Below are 16175 nucleotides of genomic sequence, written 5' to 3' on the forward strand. Positions count from 1 at the left end.
AAAGTTAGCTAGTCCTGAAGAAGGGTAAAGGAAACATGGGTAGCATGAGATCAGTGCAAATACTTGCTACTGGAGTGCACATGATATCCTTTGCCAGTCTCCTGAATGAGCATGATCTCTTCTCTTTCCAGGGTCAGTTCTTCCATCATGTAGAATAGTGATGTGTTAAGACTAGATACACCAATACTGGGGATGTACAATACTAGTACATCCAATCTATATATATAACATCGGGTGTATGTGTGTGTCTATGTATGTATGTGTGTATGTATGTATGTATGTATGTGCCACGATAACTTGAAAATGGCTTGACCGATTTGAACAAAACTTGGTATACAGATCCCTTACTACCTGGGATGATATGTTCTGGGGGTTTCGTGTCTCCCCTGCTTACCTGGGTCGGCTACAAACAGCAAATCAGATTTCACCCATTCATGTCAATGGAAAAATGGAAAAGGCTGCCATTCTCACACTAATAAAGCCAGAGTCCCCACACTTGGTACAGTTGGTCGCTTGGTGACCGAGGTTACAAATCCAGGAAAAGTGGGCGGAGCATAAAACAGCCAATCAAATATCAGCCATTCATTTTTAATGGGAAAATGTAAACTGCGGCCATTATTAGACTGTTAATCGCAGGGTTCTCAAACTTGACACACTTGGTCACTGGGTGACTGAAATTAAGATTCAGGAAAGTGAGTGGAGCCTACAACAGCCAATTAAAATCCACCTATATTTAAACTGCTGCCATTCTTTCACTGTTAATGGCAGAGGCCATTAACAGGCCAGAGTCCACATTCACTAAAAGGGCGGGGCCACAAACAGCCAATCAGATTTAGTTGGTGGATAAACTGCTCCATTTACACATTTTTGATGCCAGGAACCTGAAAACTCACCCCCAAAAAGTGGGCAGAGCCAAAAACAAATTTCAAAATATAAACTGCAGCCCTTCTTCCACTGTTAATGGCAGGGTTCTTAAACTTTGTCTAGTTGGTCACTGGGCGACTGGGATTAATATTCAGAAAAATGGGTGGAGCCTACAGCAGCCAATCAAAATCTACCTATTGATTTTTAAGGGGAATATTAAAAATGCTGCCATTCTTACAATGTTAATGGCAGAGGCCTCAAACCTGCTACAGTCGGTCATTAAGTGACTGGGGTTCAAATTCACTAAAGGGGCTGAGCCACAAACAGACAATCAGATTTCTTTGCGCAAAGGTGGATCAGCGCATCACCAGGCCGCCTCTGAATGGCCACCAATCAGAGGTGCGCTGAGCCCCCCCAGGAAACTACAAATGCACCTTGAAAGCAAACACAAGCTCTGCATAAACATCAATAAGCAATTGGGATCAGCTGACCAAAGTTACTTACATTTGTACATGGCGAGGAAAGGAACAGCGCACTTCTGATTGGTGGCCATTCGGAGGCGGCCTGGTGATGCGCTGATTCACCTTTGCGCTATTTTTTAAATTTTTACTTGGTGGTGCACCCAGGCTATGCATATGCATAATTTAGGATTAGTGTTAGGGCCTCTTCCATGGGGGATGACTTATTCGCAGTGGGAGGGAGGGGTACCTAATAAGTTGCATGCAAGCTATTACGGAAACCAACATCCTCCAGTGGTAGACAGGTGCATTTTATTTGAATGCTGGGTGTGTATTTTATCCCGCTAGTGGGGCTTGCACTCTCAAGCAGGTAGTCATAAGGATGCAATCTGTTTTTAAGTAGTGCTGTTCCTTTCCTCGCCATGTACAAATCAGATTTCTTTGCTAGATAAAATGCTTCCATTCACACCATTTTGATGCCAGGAACCCGAAAGCTCAAAACTTGGTGATTGTGTGTCAAGATTACAAAAAGTGAGTGGAGTCCAAAACAGATTTCCCTGGGAAAATGTAAACTGCAGCCCTTCTTCACTGTTAATGGTAGGGTTCTCAAACTTTGCACATTTGGTTACTGGGTGACTGAGATTAATATTCAGAAAAAGTCGGTTGAGCCTAAAAAAGCTAATCAAAATTCACCTGTTGTTTTTCAAGGGCAATATTGACATTTCTGCCATTCTTGCACTGTTAAGCCTCAAACGTGGTGCAGTTGGTCATTGGGTCACTGGGGTTCAAATTCAGAAAAGAGGCGGAGACACAGCCAATCAGATTTGTTTTATTTCATTGGGAAAATACAAATATTGATGTCAAGGACCCCAAAGCTCCCTAAATTGGTCATTGACTGACTGTGTGTCCAGGTTACAAAAAGTGGGCGGAGCCAAAACTAATTTTTACTGGGAAAATATAAACTGCAGCCATTCTCACACTGTTAATGGCAGGGTTCTCAAACTTTGCCCAGATGATCACTGGGTGACTGATTAATATTCAGGGAAGTGGGTGGAGCCTATAATAGCCAATCAAAATTAATTTTCTTGATGTTTAAGGGGAATATTTAAATTGCTGCCATTTTTACACTGTTAATAGCAGATGTCTCAAACCTGCTACAGTTGACCATTGGTTGACTGGGGTTCAAATGCTGGAGAGGGGCGGAGCCACAAACAGCCGATCTGATTTGTTTGATTTCTATAGGAATATACAAATTATTGATGCCAAAGACCCCAAAGCTCACAAACTTGGTCATTGAGTATTTGTGTGTTAGGGTTAGGAAGAGTGGATGGAGCCAACACCAGCCAAATACATACCCGGGCAATGCCGGGTCATCAGCTACTGACATATAAATATTGTTGCAGACAGTGCTGCTGCACACCTGTTGGTGTCTCCCCCTCAGTATCTATGGCAATCATCTCACTCTGTGTCTTCTGTCATTCAGCTATTTAACCTTCATCAGACTCAAATCTCAAAAAAATACTGACAAGATGTTAGAGCACACAGCTATATACATGCAACATCAAAAGGTATACATAGATTATTTTTGCAAACATATATACATGTCATTAAGATGCCTTAATTGAAACAAAAAATATCCAAATTGAGACTTGAAAGGATGTTAGATGAATTATGACAAATAGATAAGACCCTTTGTTTACATTGACCTCACATAACTGAGACTGGTACAGAGGCATCATAAATTCCCAGTTCAAAAGATAGCTACAAGCAGAATGAATGCAATATTGTCTAGACCACAAAATAACTACCGTATGACATTAACCACTTAACCCCCCCAGTGCTAATTTTCTCCGTCCCTCTGCGCACCGCTTCACCCCCAGGGATGGAGAAAGGCGCACTTGTTTGTTTACTGGCTGGGAGTGGGCGGGGACCTCGCGCGCACACTCCAGCCAGCCCGCACAGCAGGTGACTAATTGGACTTTAGGAACAAGCGTTCCTAAATCCAATTAGACTCGCCGATTGCTAATAGAATGAAGACGGCTTCTGTTTGAAGCCGTCTTCATTCATAACAAAGTAACGTAAACAAACGTGCAGCGCGCGATCGCGCGCCCCCGCGACCCGCACGTGCGCACACAAACCCGGGCTCTGCAGTTCAATGATTGGTTATGGGGACCCCAGTCCCCAATAACCAATCACATTACAGTAATAAGGAAATTGAAGCAGCGCTGAAAGGTAAACATCGCGCTGGTGTTTCAGGGGTAAAACCCCTCAGTTGTGAAGTGGTTAAATACCATTAACCTCATAACAATGTAAGAATTTGTTATGCTTGCTCAATATTTTATCTACAGATTTGAACCAATGTATAAATAAATAAAAATATAAATAAAAATATAAATGTACATATAAAAATATAAATGCTAGTAGTCTCTCTTTCTGTGATGTAAAGCCATCTGTACATGTGCTCCGTACTAAGTTTGTACATGTGCTCTAATATTCATGGGCAAATATTTACCACCTTATTCACTGCCATCCTGTAGCTTTTTGTTGGGTTCCCCTGTAATGTAATAAATCTCCGCTGTTTTAATGATATTGGGCTCTATTCACAAAACTTCTCATAAATTACTTATCTAATTGATAAAAATAACCTTTTAGCATATTTACAAGTAAAATAACCTCTCAAAGTAAGTTGTTCCTGATTAACTTAATTTCAATATTACTTTTCTTACCTTAATTATATGCCCTGGCGCCTGTGACTTTACTGGGTGCCCAGAGACACCCAAACTTACAGTCTTTGCGACAAATCGCGGCATTGCGGCGGCGCCTCCGGGTGCCCAAATGGGGGTAGGTTTTTCTCCCTTCCCTGTCTACAACTATGCAAAACATATGTCTATATGCCTATAAATAGACTTTTCGTGACTGTTTTTAGATTGAGTTTTGCATATTGATTAGCCAAATATGTCTGTATCCATACTTAAACTCCCATTTAAAGTGTAACTGTCGGGCATAAAATCAAAAATTAATTCTTTATTTTTATCTGTTAATAAGGATTCTAATCAGGTTATCCAAAAGTTAAAATCTCTATTACTTTTCTTGTTTATAAATGATCACTCCCCAGTTTACCTGACTCTTATTTGGTACGTTGCCGCACAAAGGAAGTTGCAGGGCATGCTGGGTTGCCCTTTTTTGCTTCTGTACATTAGTTAAGTCTGAGGGAAAATAAAGAAGCAAAAAAAGACAACCCAGCATGCCCTGCAACTTCTTTTGTGCGGCAACGTACCAAATAAGAGTCAGGTAAACTGGGGAATGATCATTTATAAACAAGAAAAGTAAAATAGATTTTAACTTTTGGATTGTCTGATTAGAATCCTTATTACTTGTTTACCTGATAAAAATAAAAAATTGATTTTATGCCCGACAGTTACACTTTAACATAATCATTGCAGTGGAACTGATATTACTGCTGGAAGGAAAAACATACTATTGACACATGTTTGTTTACTTTGTGCATTGAGATCCATAGTAACTGATAAACCCAGCTGAGTTACATATTAACATTGTGTAGATTAAAAATGAATGCTCTCCCGGTGTCATTTATTGTGCATAGTGTGTTTTACGTTTCTCAGGTTGGCCCTCATCCATCCTGTGTAAACAAAAGCCATGTCATTGAGTGCTTTGCACTGACTTTGACCTGTAGTACTGAAATTACAAGTGACATACAGCTGACAGCTCAGCTAGAAAGCACGCATTCATCTTTATTACCACCTCAGCTGTTTTGCCTGCTAGCAGACACTGGGCAGCCATGGCCTGATTGACTAACAGCCCTGTGATGTAGAGAGAAAGGGAAACCAATCATAGCTGGGTTGTGGGAAGTGCCACTGCCAAGATGAATAGTGAAAGCAGGGCCCTACATGGTCTGGGGAGGGTGCTGAGATAGCCATGTTTGTACTGACAGGAGCTTCCCAGACCAGGCTTGTTTGCACAGCCCGTGGCAGCCTTCCAAGCTAATTTGTGAATCTTTATTCACACCATATTTTCAAAGTAGGTCATGAAGCAGAGTAATGTGAGCGGGAGGAGGGGATATACTAACAGCAGCAGTCACTCCAAGCGGTGTTGGAACTGCAGCCAGACACAGGAGCAGCCAGTGAGCAAGCCATGAAACTGAATGCTCTGGGCCAGCTGTATCAAGGTGCTTGTCTTGTTCAAACAGCTGACAGACAAGTTTCAACAGACCTAGCCTCTTTGCCATTTATAGCTGTACAAGGACCAACTGTTCCATGTGCCAGCTTATCCGTGCATTGCTTAAACATTAACCTGAATGAAAGGAAATATCACCTTTACTCTTGCTGCATACAGTATCAGGATTTATTGCTCTGGTGTTTGAGCAGTCATTACCAGGAGAGGAGAGATCTGTAAAGGATAAATGAGAGCTGTACTTTATGATACCTGTCTGAAGGGAAATAGAGAAGGCCTGGTAGTAATTTTCATGTGTCACATAGCAAAGTTCTCTTTGTTGCTAATTTACAGCTGGATGTGTAAAAGCCAGGGAATGAACAGGCACTTTCACATTTTAATCAGGTTGCCTAACAATTTATAAACAGCTAGGGAAGACAGACACTACATCACGCTCGGCCTGCCTGTGCACTGAGTGCCTGGCTGCTCCAGTACTTAAAGGATTAACCATTTCAATCAAAAATGGATAGTGAGTTCAGTGCTGCTTTTCTGTCATAATTGACTGTGAAATCTACATTTTCAGAGTTTTCAATCTAGGCACATGAAATTGTACACCAATGCCTATTCCATATTGGCACACCTCCCAGCTTTCCGGGATGAGACAAGAGCATGATTTAGAGCAAAATCATGTCCCTGCCATGCTTCCAGTCATTCCCTGCACACCTCCCGCCATGCCCCCACCACATCTCCTCTTATTAGTATTGATTTATAAAGTGCCAACATATTCCTATACATGCATTTCCTGTCATTTCCTGCACACTTCCAATCGTGCTGCTGTCACACCTCCAGCCATTCTCAGCACACTTCCAGTTGTGCTGCTGCTACACCTTCAGTCATTCCCAGCACAGTTCCAATAGTGTTGTAGCCACACCTCCTGTCATTCCTCACACACTTCCAATTGTACTTCAGCCACACCTCCTGTCATTCCCCCGCAAACTTCCAATTGAACTGCGGCCACTTTGCCTGTTTTTCCCCACACAGTTCCAATTGTGCTGCTACCACACCTCCTGCCCCCTCCCCACCCCCCCACCACACACACACACACACTTCCAATTGTACTGCGTAAACAGGGCCGGTTCTCTCATGAAGCAAGGTGAAACATTTGCATCAGGTGCAGAGATTTCAGAGGCAGCATTTTTTGTGCTGTGTGTACCTTCCTGAGGAGGAATGGAGTGGCTGAGGATGAGCAGTTTGTTTGTCACATACTCACAGCCAGCCAGTGAGTTATTGTGTTGAGCTGCAGCAAGTCATGTGAGAACATTAAATGAAGCAGAGTTTGTCGAGTGCTGTGCGATCATTCCAAATCGGGGAGCGCATCCTCACAAGTTTGCCTCAGGCAGCAAAAAGTATAAAACCGGCCCTGCGCGTCAACACTTCCTGTCATTACCTGCACACTTCCAATTGTGCTGCTGCCACACCCTCTGTCATTACAGGCTTACTGTAATAATTGTGGAATTATCTCCGTGATCAGTCATTCCCTGCCGACTTTCAATTGTACTGCGGCCACGCCTCCTGTCATTCCTCACACACTTCCAATTGTGCTGCTGCCACAACTCCTGTCATTACAGGCTTACTTCCAATTCTACTGCTACCACATCTCCAGTCATTCCCTGCACACTTCCAATTGTACTGCGGCCATGCCTCCTGTCATTCCTCACACACTTCCTATTGTTCTGCTGCCACAACTCCTGTCATTACAGGCTTACTTCCAATTCTGCTGCTACCACACCTCCAGTCATTCCCTGCACACTTCCAATTGTACTGCGGCCACGCCTCCTGTCATTAAAGGCTTATGGCCCATACTCACGAGCTACAATTGTCACCGCAACCACGTGGCGCGCGCGTGTTGCGGTGACAGGTCACCCGTGAGTATGAGACGCGCACCCCAAACCATCGCTCGTCGCTGCTGCCACCGCAACTTCGCCACAACTGTCACTAGTCCGCGTGTGTATGCGGACTAGCGACAGCAACCCAATAGCTGGAGCATTGAGTTTCCGGCAGGGGGGAGGAACGTCGGCGACAGCTTCCATCACCATCCCTAGTCCCACTTCCGCGTGTGTATGCTGAGGGACCTGGCGACGAGCTGTCGCCAAACTGTCGCGCACACGCTCCCGTGTGCTAGCAACTTGCTAGAAAAGTAGCCCGTGAGTATGGGCCATTACTTCCGATTGTGCTGCTGCCACAACTCCTGTCATTACAGGCTTACTTCCAATCGTGCTGCTACCACACCTCCAGTCATTCCCATCACTTCAAACTGGGCATGGCAATCCAGCAATTACTGCAGCCTTATCACTAAAATAACATGCTAGAGTGGGGGCTTCCTGTGTGTAAAGGTAGACGCACAGAACAAGTCAGGTCTGTGATGATCTGTCCCAACAGTGACTGAAGCCTGTATGAGATACACTGCACTCCAACAGCAACAAATGCATTACATGTCTCTGTTCAATGTACGCAGAATCCGGCTAGCTTATACCATTACTCTCTACAAGGGATGAAAAATGAGATGCAAATAACTTCTCTGTCCATTCAAATTTCATGTAAATTATATGCAGTTCAAAAGTGGACCAATCAGGATAACTTCCTGTTAATGGTCATTGATCCAAGTTCAAGCTGCATAATAATTACATGAAATTTAAATGCAGGGAGAAATGATCTGCATCTTATTGATCATCCCTACTCTCTCCCCTTCCCCCATATACTCTCTTTCCCCTCTATATCCACAATGTATTTTTCTCCCACTCTGAATTCAGAGTCAGAACTCCTGATTTTAAGAACTGTGGCTCCAAATGATCACCACCCTGCCTAATAATGTTCACCCATGGTCTGCGGTGCTGAGTAATGCAGAATCCTCAGTATAGCCATGTCCACTATGCGTCACCCCATAATTGCCATGTCCTCACAATGTCCTGAGTACAGCAAGTCCCTGTACTTCCCTGATAGGAAGTAAGGCTGACACTTTCGCTGATCGGAAGGAGAGAAAAAAACACTTGTGGAACGCAGTAGGAAGCGCCGGCAGGAAGTCCTTGATCACCTGACCTGGGAGTGCGACATAGAGGCTGTATCTCCGTTTGGGCTGAGCGCTGCTCGCCCTAGATGTCGGGATTACTGGAAGAATAAAGGGGTTTGCTTCTGCATTGTGTGTGGCAGTGTTGCAGTAGACGCTGGGAGCAGGTACTGTATCAATCCAACATTTAATACGTCTGCTGGCCGGCTGATTAATACGTGTGAGCATTCCCCCTTTTGGAAACTGGTTAGCACCCAGCATAGTTCATTGCAGACTGCGCTGAGGTAAATTGCATCCATTCTCTACTTTCTGGGGCTTGGGATCAGCCCCCACACCTCTATAGCGGCAGCCTATACGACATAGCGCTTTTTTTCTCCCAATACATACCCTCTTGTCTTTTGGTGGTCCCCTGAGGAAAAGCTGCATAATGAGTACAATGGACATTTTTGAGTTTCGAACTAACCATGTTATAGATATTATAGACATTGTTGACCAAACTACTATAACCAGCAATGATTTAGAAACTACGTTTAATCAGTTAGAGAAGATGCTCGTTAAGGAGAATACTTTAAAATGGGACGTCGGCATGTTAGAACAATATAAAAATGATAAAATAATCCCTCCCACTCTGAGATGGAATCTTCAGCTACATGAGGACATCAGAAAAGAGGGTGAGGATACAGAGTGGCTCACCTTTTTAGAAAAATGTGCAATTGGGGCAATAGAAATTATTCTGACTAGGAGATCGGGTAAACTTAAGGATTTAAGTAAGAATATTGATATGATAAAGGACCAATTGGTGCCTTTTAAAGGAATGGAAGATTACGCGAGCCTTTCAAAAAGTTGTAAAAATGCGGTAATCCAAAATGAAATTGTAGTTAAAGCAAGGAAGCAGGAAAAGTGTCAGAGGTACCAATTCAATTGCAAAAATAAAAATATGTATAGGTGGCAAAAGAAAAAATCACAACCACCAGCCCCTGCGAAACCTGCTCCACCACCTCCTCCAAAACCTCAAAACTATCCCAATAGACCCAATCAGGAAATACCGAGAGTAAAACAACCAAGACACCACAAGCACCCTCCACAAGTCCCCACATATAATCGTTTTGAGCCCTTGGAGGCGAGAACCCCGAGGGATTTTTGGGACTGGAGACCACCACGCCCACCTCAGAGGAACCAGGAGTGGGATCCCTACAGAGTAGTACCACCCAAATACAAACCGAGGGTACCCCGAACATACAACACTCCGAGAGGGTATCAACATCCACCAGTTGTGGGGGGGTCTACAAAGGGGCGAGGAACAACAACAAAAAAAAAAAGGGTATGGGACAGAAAAAGATACAGAGAGGAAGAGGAAAGCGAGGAGGAAGACGGGTACACTCCAGGAATAAAAAGAGTGAAGGAGCAATTTTAGAAACTAACATGAGTGCCCACAAAGGACTTTTTGAAATAGGCAGTGTGGAATTAACAGAGCCTCAGAAAAATGTATTAGACAGGGGTTTGAAATGTATACCATATGTGGGCCTGGATAAGTTTAACACCTAAATTGACATCCATAAATTTGTGAGGAAGATAAACATTAAAAAGAACTTTATACAGAATATGGCCCCTGTGAGGAACAATAGTGGCCCCAATGATCCCTTTACTCATACTGGTTTGAAGAAACCTTCAGTGTTCAATCCCCATTTAAATAATAACAAGTTCATAGAAGTTTTTAAAAAATCAATGTGCGAGAAATTACAGGATATGAAGACAGATCCCACCCATCCCTCTAGGTCCAATTTTAGCATTGAGGAACACAAAACTGTGAAAACCATGGAGAAACAAAAGCAATGGACCCTTAAACAGTCAGATAAAGGGGGTGGCCTGGTAGTGTGGGACACTGAGCTATATTTGAGGGAAATTCACAAACAATTGAATGATGTGGAAACGTCTTCCCCATTAAAGCAGGACCCCACACTCAATTTCCAAAAAGAACTGGAGGTGTTATTAAAACAGGGCCTAGAATTGGGGGTGCTGGGACAGCAGGAGTTTGATTACCTCAATATCAAACATCCGAGGAAACCGGTTCTATGCGTTTTGCCAAAAGTCAACAAGGACCCGGTGTCCCCACCCAGGAGACCTATTGTCTCAGGCATCCATTCAGTTGGGTACCGGGTGGGGGAATACATCGAGTTTTTCCTACAACCACTGGTACAAGAAACTGGGTCCTATTTGAAGGACACGTTGGGATTAGTGTTGGGCGAACATCTAGATGTTCGGGTTCGGGCCGAACAGGCCGAACATGGCCGCGATGTTCGGGTGTTCGACCCGAACTCCGAACATAATGGAAGTCAATGGGGACCCGAACTTTTGTGGTTTGTAAAGCCTCCTTGCATGCTACATACCCCAAATTTACAGGGTATGTGCACCTTGGGAGTGGGTACAAGAGGAAAAAAAAATTAGCAAAAAGAGCTTATAGTTTTTGAGAAAATCGATTTTAAAGTTTCAAAGGGAAAACTGTCTTTTAAATGCGGGAAATGTCTGTTTTCTTTGCACAGGTAACATGTTTTTTGTCGGCATGCAGTCATAAATGTAATACATATAAGAGGTTCCAGGAAAAGGGACCGGTAACGCTAACCCAGCAGCAGCACACGTGATGGAACAGGAGGAGGGTGGCGCAGGAGGAGAAGAAGGCCACGCTTTGTGAGACACAACAACCCCGGCCTTGCATGAGGGCAAGAAGCGTGCGGATAGCAGGCTTTGTACCGCCATGCAGTCATAAATGTAATAAAGATAAGTGGTTCAATAAACAGGGACCACGCGGCAACGCTAACCCAGCAGCAGCAGACGTGATGGAACAGGAGCAGGCGCAGGAGGAGAAGGCCACGCTTTGTGAGACACAACAACCCAGGCCTTGCATGAGGGCAAGAAGCGTGCGGATAGCATGCTTTGTACCGCCATGCAGTCATAAATGTAATAAAGATAAGTGGTTCAATAAACAGGGACCACGCGGCAACGCTAACCCAGCAGCAGCAGACGTGATGGAACAGGAGGAGGCGCAGGAGGAGAAGGCCACGCTTTGTGAGACACAACAACCCAGGCCTTGCATGAGGGCAAGAAGCGTGCGGATAGCATGCTTTGTACCGCCATGCAGTCATAAATGTAATAAAGATAAGTGGTTCAATAAACAGGGACCACGCGGCAACGCTAACCCAGCAGCAGCAGACGTGATGGAACAGGAGCAGGCGCAGGAGGAGAAGGCCACGCTTTGTGAGACACAACAACCCAGGCCTTGCATGAGGGCAAGAAGCGTGCGGATAGCATGCTTTGTACCGCCATGCAGTCATAAATGTAATAAAGATAAGTGGTTCAATAAACAGGGACCACGCGGCAACGCTAACCCAGCAGCAGCAGACGTGATGGAACAGGAGCAGGCGCAGGAGGAGAAGGCCACGCTTTGTGAGACACAACAACCCAGGCCTTGCATGTGGACAAAAAGCGTGCGGATATAGCAGCAATGCTTTTTGCCGCCATGCAGTCATAAATGTAATACAGATGAGAGGTTCAATAAACAGGGCCCGGAAACGCAACACCATCCCAGATGTTCATTGGTCATGTTACTTGGTTGGGGTCCTGGAGTGTTGCGTAGTCATTTCCAATCCAGGATTGATTCATTTTAATTTGAGTCAGACGGTCTGCATTTTCTGTAGAGAGGCGGATACGCCGATCTGTGACGATGCCTCCGGCAGCACTGAAACAGCGTTCCGACATAACGCTGGCTGCCGGGCAAGCCAGCACCTCTATTGCGTACATTGCCAGTTCGTGCCAGGTGTCTAGCTTCGATACCCAATAGTTGAAGGGGGCAGATGGATGGTTCGACACAGCTACGCCATCTGACATGTAGTCCTTGACCATCTTCTCCAGGCGATCGGTGTTGGAGGTGGATCTGCACGCTTGCTGTTCAGTGGGCTGCGGCTGCATGGGTGTCAGAAAATTTTCCCACTCCAAGGACACTGCCGATACCATTCCCTTTTGGGTACTAGCTGCGGCTTGCGTTGTTTGCTGCCCTCCTGGTCGTCCTGGGTTTGCGGAAGTCAGTCTGTCTGCGTACAACTGGCTAGAGGAGGGGGAGGATGTCAATCTCCTCTCTAAAGTCTCCACAAGGGCCTGCTGGTATTCTTCCATTTTGACCTGTCTGACTCTTTCTTCAAGCAGTTTTGGAACATTGTGTTTGTACCGTGGATCCAGAAGGGTATAAACCCAGTAATTGGTGTTGTCCAGAATGCGCACAATGCGTGGGTCACGTTCAATGCAGTCTAGCATGAATTGAGCCATGTGTGCCAGAGTCCTACCAGAATCCTCATCATCCTCTTGTGAGCGTTGTGATAGTTGTTGTGATGCATCATAGTCGTCACCTTCCTCCTGGTCTGCTTCTGCTGACCATTCGCGTTGAATTGTGGAAGTCCAACGTGCACCGCTCTGGCCCTCGTCAGTGGTGGCATGAAATTCCTGCTCCAACTCCAGCTGTTCCTCCTCCTCTTCTTCGTCATAGCTGCTGGGGCCAGCGTTCCCTGAGGCGGATGGCCTGATGTTGGTACCATCACGCTGATCGTTTTCTCCTTCAGATTCCCCCAGTTGCATCATGACAGCTGTTTCCTTGATTTTTAACATCGACCTCTTCAGTAAACACAGCAGTGGTATGGTAATGCTGACTGAAGAGTTGTCACTGCTCACAAGCAATGTGGATTGCTCAAAATTTTGGAGGACTTGGCAGAGGTCCAACATGTTGGCCCAATCGGATCCACAGAAGCTTGGCAGCTGGCCGGATGCGCCTCGGTACTGCGCCGTCATGTACTGGACCACTGCACTCTTCTGCTCGCAAAAGCGGGCTAGCATGTGCAGCGTAGAATTCCAGCGCGTAGGGACATCACACAGCAAGCGATGGTGGGGGAGATTGAAGCGCTCCTGCATCTTGGCGAGTGCCCCCGAAGCAGTACTGGAATTTCTACAATGTTTGGACACTCGACGCACCTTCAACAGCAGATCGGGCACGCCTGGGTATGTCCTCAGGAACCGCTGAACTACTAGGTTCATCACGTGCGCCAGGCAAGGGATGTGTGTCAGCTTAGCCAACCTTAAAGCGCGAATGAGATTACTCCCATTATCACACACAACCATGCCCGGTTTCAGGTCCAGCGGTGCCAGCCACAAATCCGTCTGTTCCTTTATTCCCCTCCAAATTTCCTCCCCTGTGTGCTGCTTATCCCCAAGGCAGATTAGCTTCAGCAACGCTTGCTGACGCATGCCAACAGCTGTGCTGCACTGCTTCCACGATCCTACTGCTGCTGGGTTAGCGTTTCCGGATGAGGTACAGCTTTGAGATGCGTTGGAGGAGAAGGAGTCAGAGAGGTAGGTGCTGCTGTTATCCAGTGGGAGGGACGGCGGTGCAGCTGTTTGTGGCGTGGGCAACACCCGTGCCGTAGCAGGTGAGGAATCGCTGCCAGGCTCCACAAGGTTCACCCAGTGCGCGGTAAGGGAGATGTATCGACCCTGGCCGAACGCACTCGTCCAGGTGTCAGTGGTGAGGTGAACCTTGCAGGCAACGGCATTCTTCAAGCTTCGGGTTATTTTGCTGACCACGTGCTCATGCAACTCAGGCACTGCAGAGCGTGCAAAGTGGTAGCGGCTGGGAACCACGTAACGTGGGATGGCCACTGACATCATGCCCTTGAAGCTGTTTGTCTCCACCAATCGATATGGCAGCATTTCGCAGGCCAGAAGCTTGGCTATGCTGGCTGTTACTGCCACGGCCCGGGGGTCATTTGCTGGCAATTTCCTCTTGCGCTCAAACATCTCCGACACAGACAACTGAACCGTAGCGCTGCACACGGAAGGGCTGTTGGTTGTTGTGTTTGATGAACACTGGGAGACCTCAAGAGCACTACTCCGGAAAGTGACAGTGTCAGCGTCGTCTGATGTTTGTGAATGTTGTGAACCACGCAATGGCTGGGCTACTGCTGCTGCTGAGGCGGGTCTGGTGGTGAGTCTGGTGAACCCAAGGGAGGCAGTGTTGTTTCTGGTACCCTGTCCTGACGCGTTTGCCCAAAGAGTGGGATGTTTGGATAGCATGTGACGGCTCATGCTGGTGGTGGAGAGGTTGTTAATATTTTTCCCCCTGCTCAGGCGGGTCTTGCACACCTTGCAAATCGCCATGGTAACATCCTCAGTGCAGTCTTCAAAGAAAGCCCAGACTTTGGAGCACCTGCCTCCTTGCTGGCGATTTCTGTTTGCTCCTCTTTTGCCTCTCACTTGAACTTCCACGCTTGTGGTGCCTGAAATTGCGCGCCGCCTACCTTGTGGCACAAGGCGAACTCGTGCAGCAGTGTGTTCTTCAACAGACTCATCTGTGCTGCTGCTACGACGGCGATGTTCTCGTTCACAAACAAAATCTGGGTCTCTGTCCACATTGTCCATACCCTCCTCTTCCATCTCCTCAAACTCGTCATATGTCATTGTGGGCCACCGCCGTGGAGTAGAGCTCCCCACAACAACCTCTGCGCAGCACACTCCAACGTCGTCTTCCAGATCTTGTCGGCCGACCTCCTGCAATTGCAACCCCTCCTGCCCAAATTGCTCTGGGATTTGGGTTTCCGAGTCCTCTTCGGACTCGCCTTGTATTTCAGTGCGCGGTGCATTTCCCACAGTTAACGGTTGTGAATCCAGGCACAACATTTCTGGCTGTTCCTCCATTGACCTTTGAAAGGTGGAAGTTTGTTGGGCTGGGAATAGCTCCTGCGAATACCCCATTGTGTCCTGAGGTAATTCATCGGACTGGTTATCTGGCAGTTGTGTGCGTGGTGTCGCTGCCGGTTGTGTCAGCTTTGTGCCCACTGGCTCCTTGTAACTGGCTGAGGACTCGGACCTCGTGCGTGATGTGCTGGTGCTGCTTAACCCACTGCTGGACGCTTGAGAGGTCATCCAAGTAATTATCTGGTCCTGTTCTTTTGGATTTGTGAGGGTTGTTGTCCTGGACAACATGGGCGGTATTGAGTGGGTTTTCTTGGGTGCTCCCCTGTGGCCTGTACGTGAACCGTCAGGGGAAACACCTCTTCCCTTGCCCCTCCCTCTTTCACCGGATTTCTTCCTCATTTCACTTATCCTTACAGTACACGCTGACTGGCAGCAGTACAGTGGCAGTACAGAAATGCTATACAGTACCACTATTCCCAGCAGCGACACAGAGCACAATGCTATACAGTGACGGGTGAGCGGTGTACCACTATTCCCAGCAGCGACACAGAGCACAATGCTATACAGTGACGGGTGAGCGGTGTACCACTATTCCCAGCAGCGACACAGAGCACAATGCTATACAGTGGCGAACGAGCGGTGTACCACTATTCCCAGCAGACACAGAACAGTACACAGAATGCTATATAGTGTGGCTGAACGAGCGGTGTACCACTATTCCCTGCAGACACAGAACAGTACACAGAATGCTATATAGTGTGGCTGAACGAGCGGTGTACTACTGTTCCCAGCAGACACAGAACAGTACACAGAATGCTATATAGTGTGGCTGAACGAGCGGTGTACTACTGTTCCCAGCAGACACAGAACAGTACACAGAATGCTAT

The sequence above is a fragment of the Hyperolius riggenbachi genome, chromosome 5 (assembly GCF_040937935.1).
Source record: "Hyperolius riggenbachi isolate aHypRig1 chromosome 5, aHypRig1.pri, whole genome shotgun sequence".
NCBI lineage: Eukaryota > Metazoa > Chordata > Amphibia > Anura > Hyperoliidae > Hyperolius > Hyperolius riggenbachi.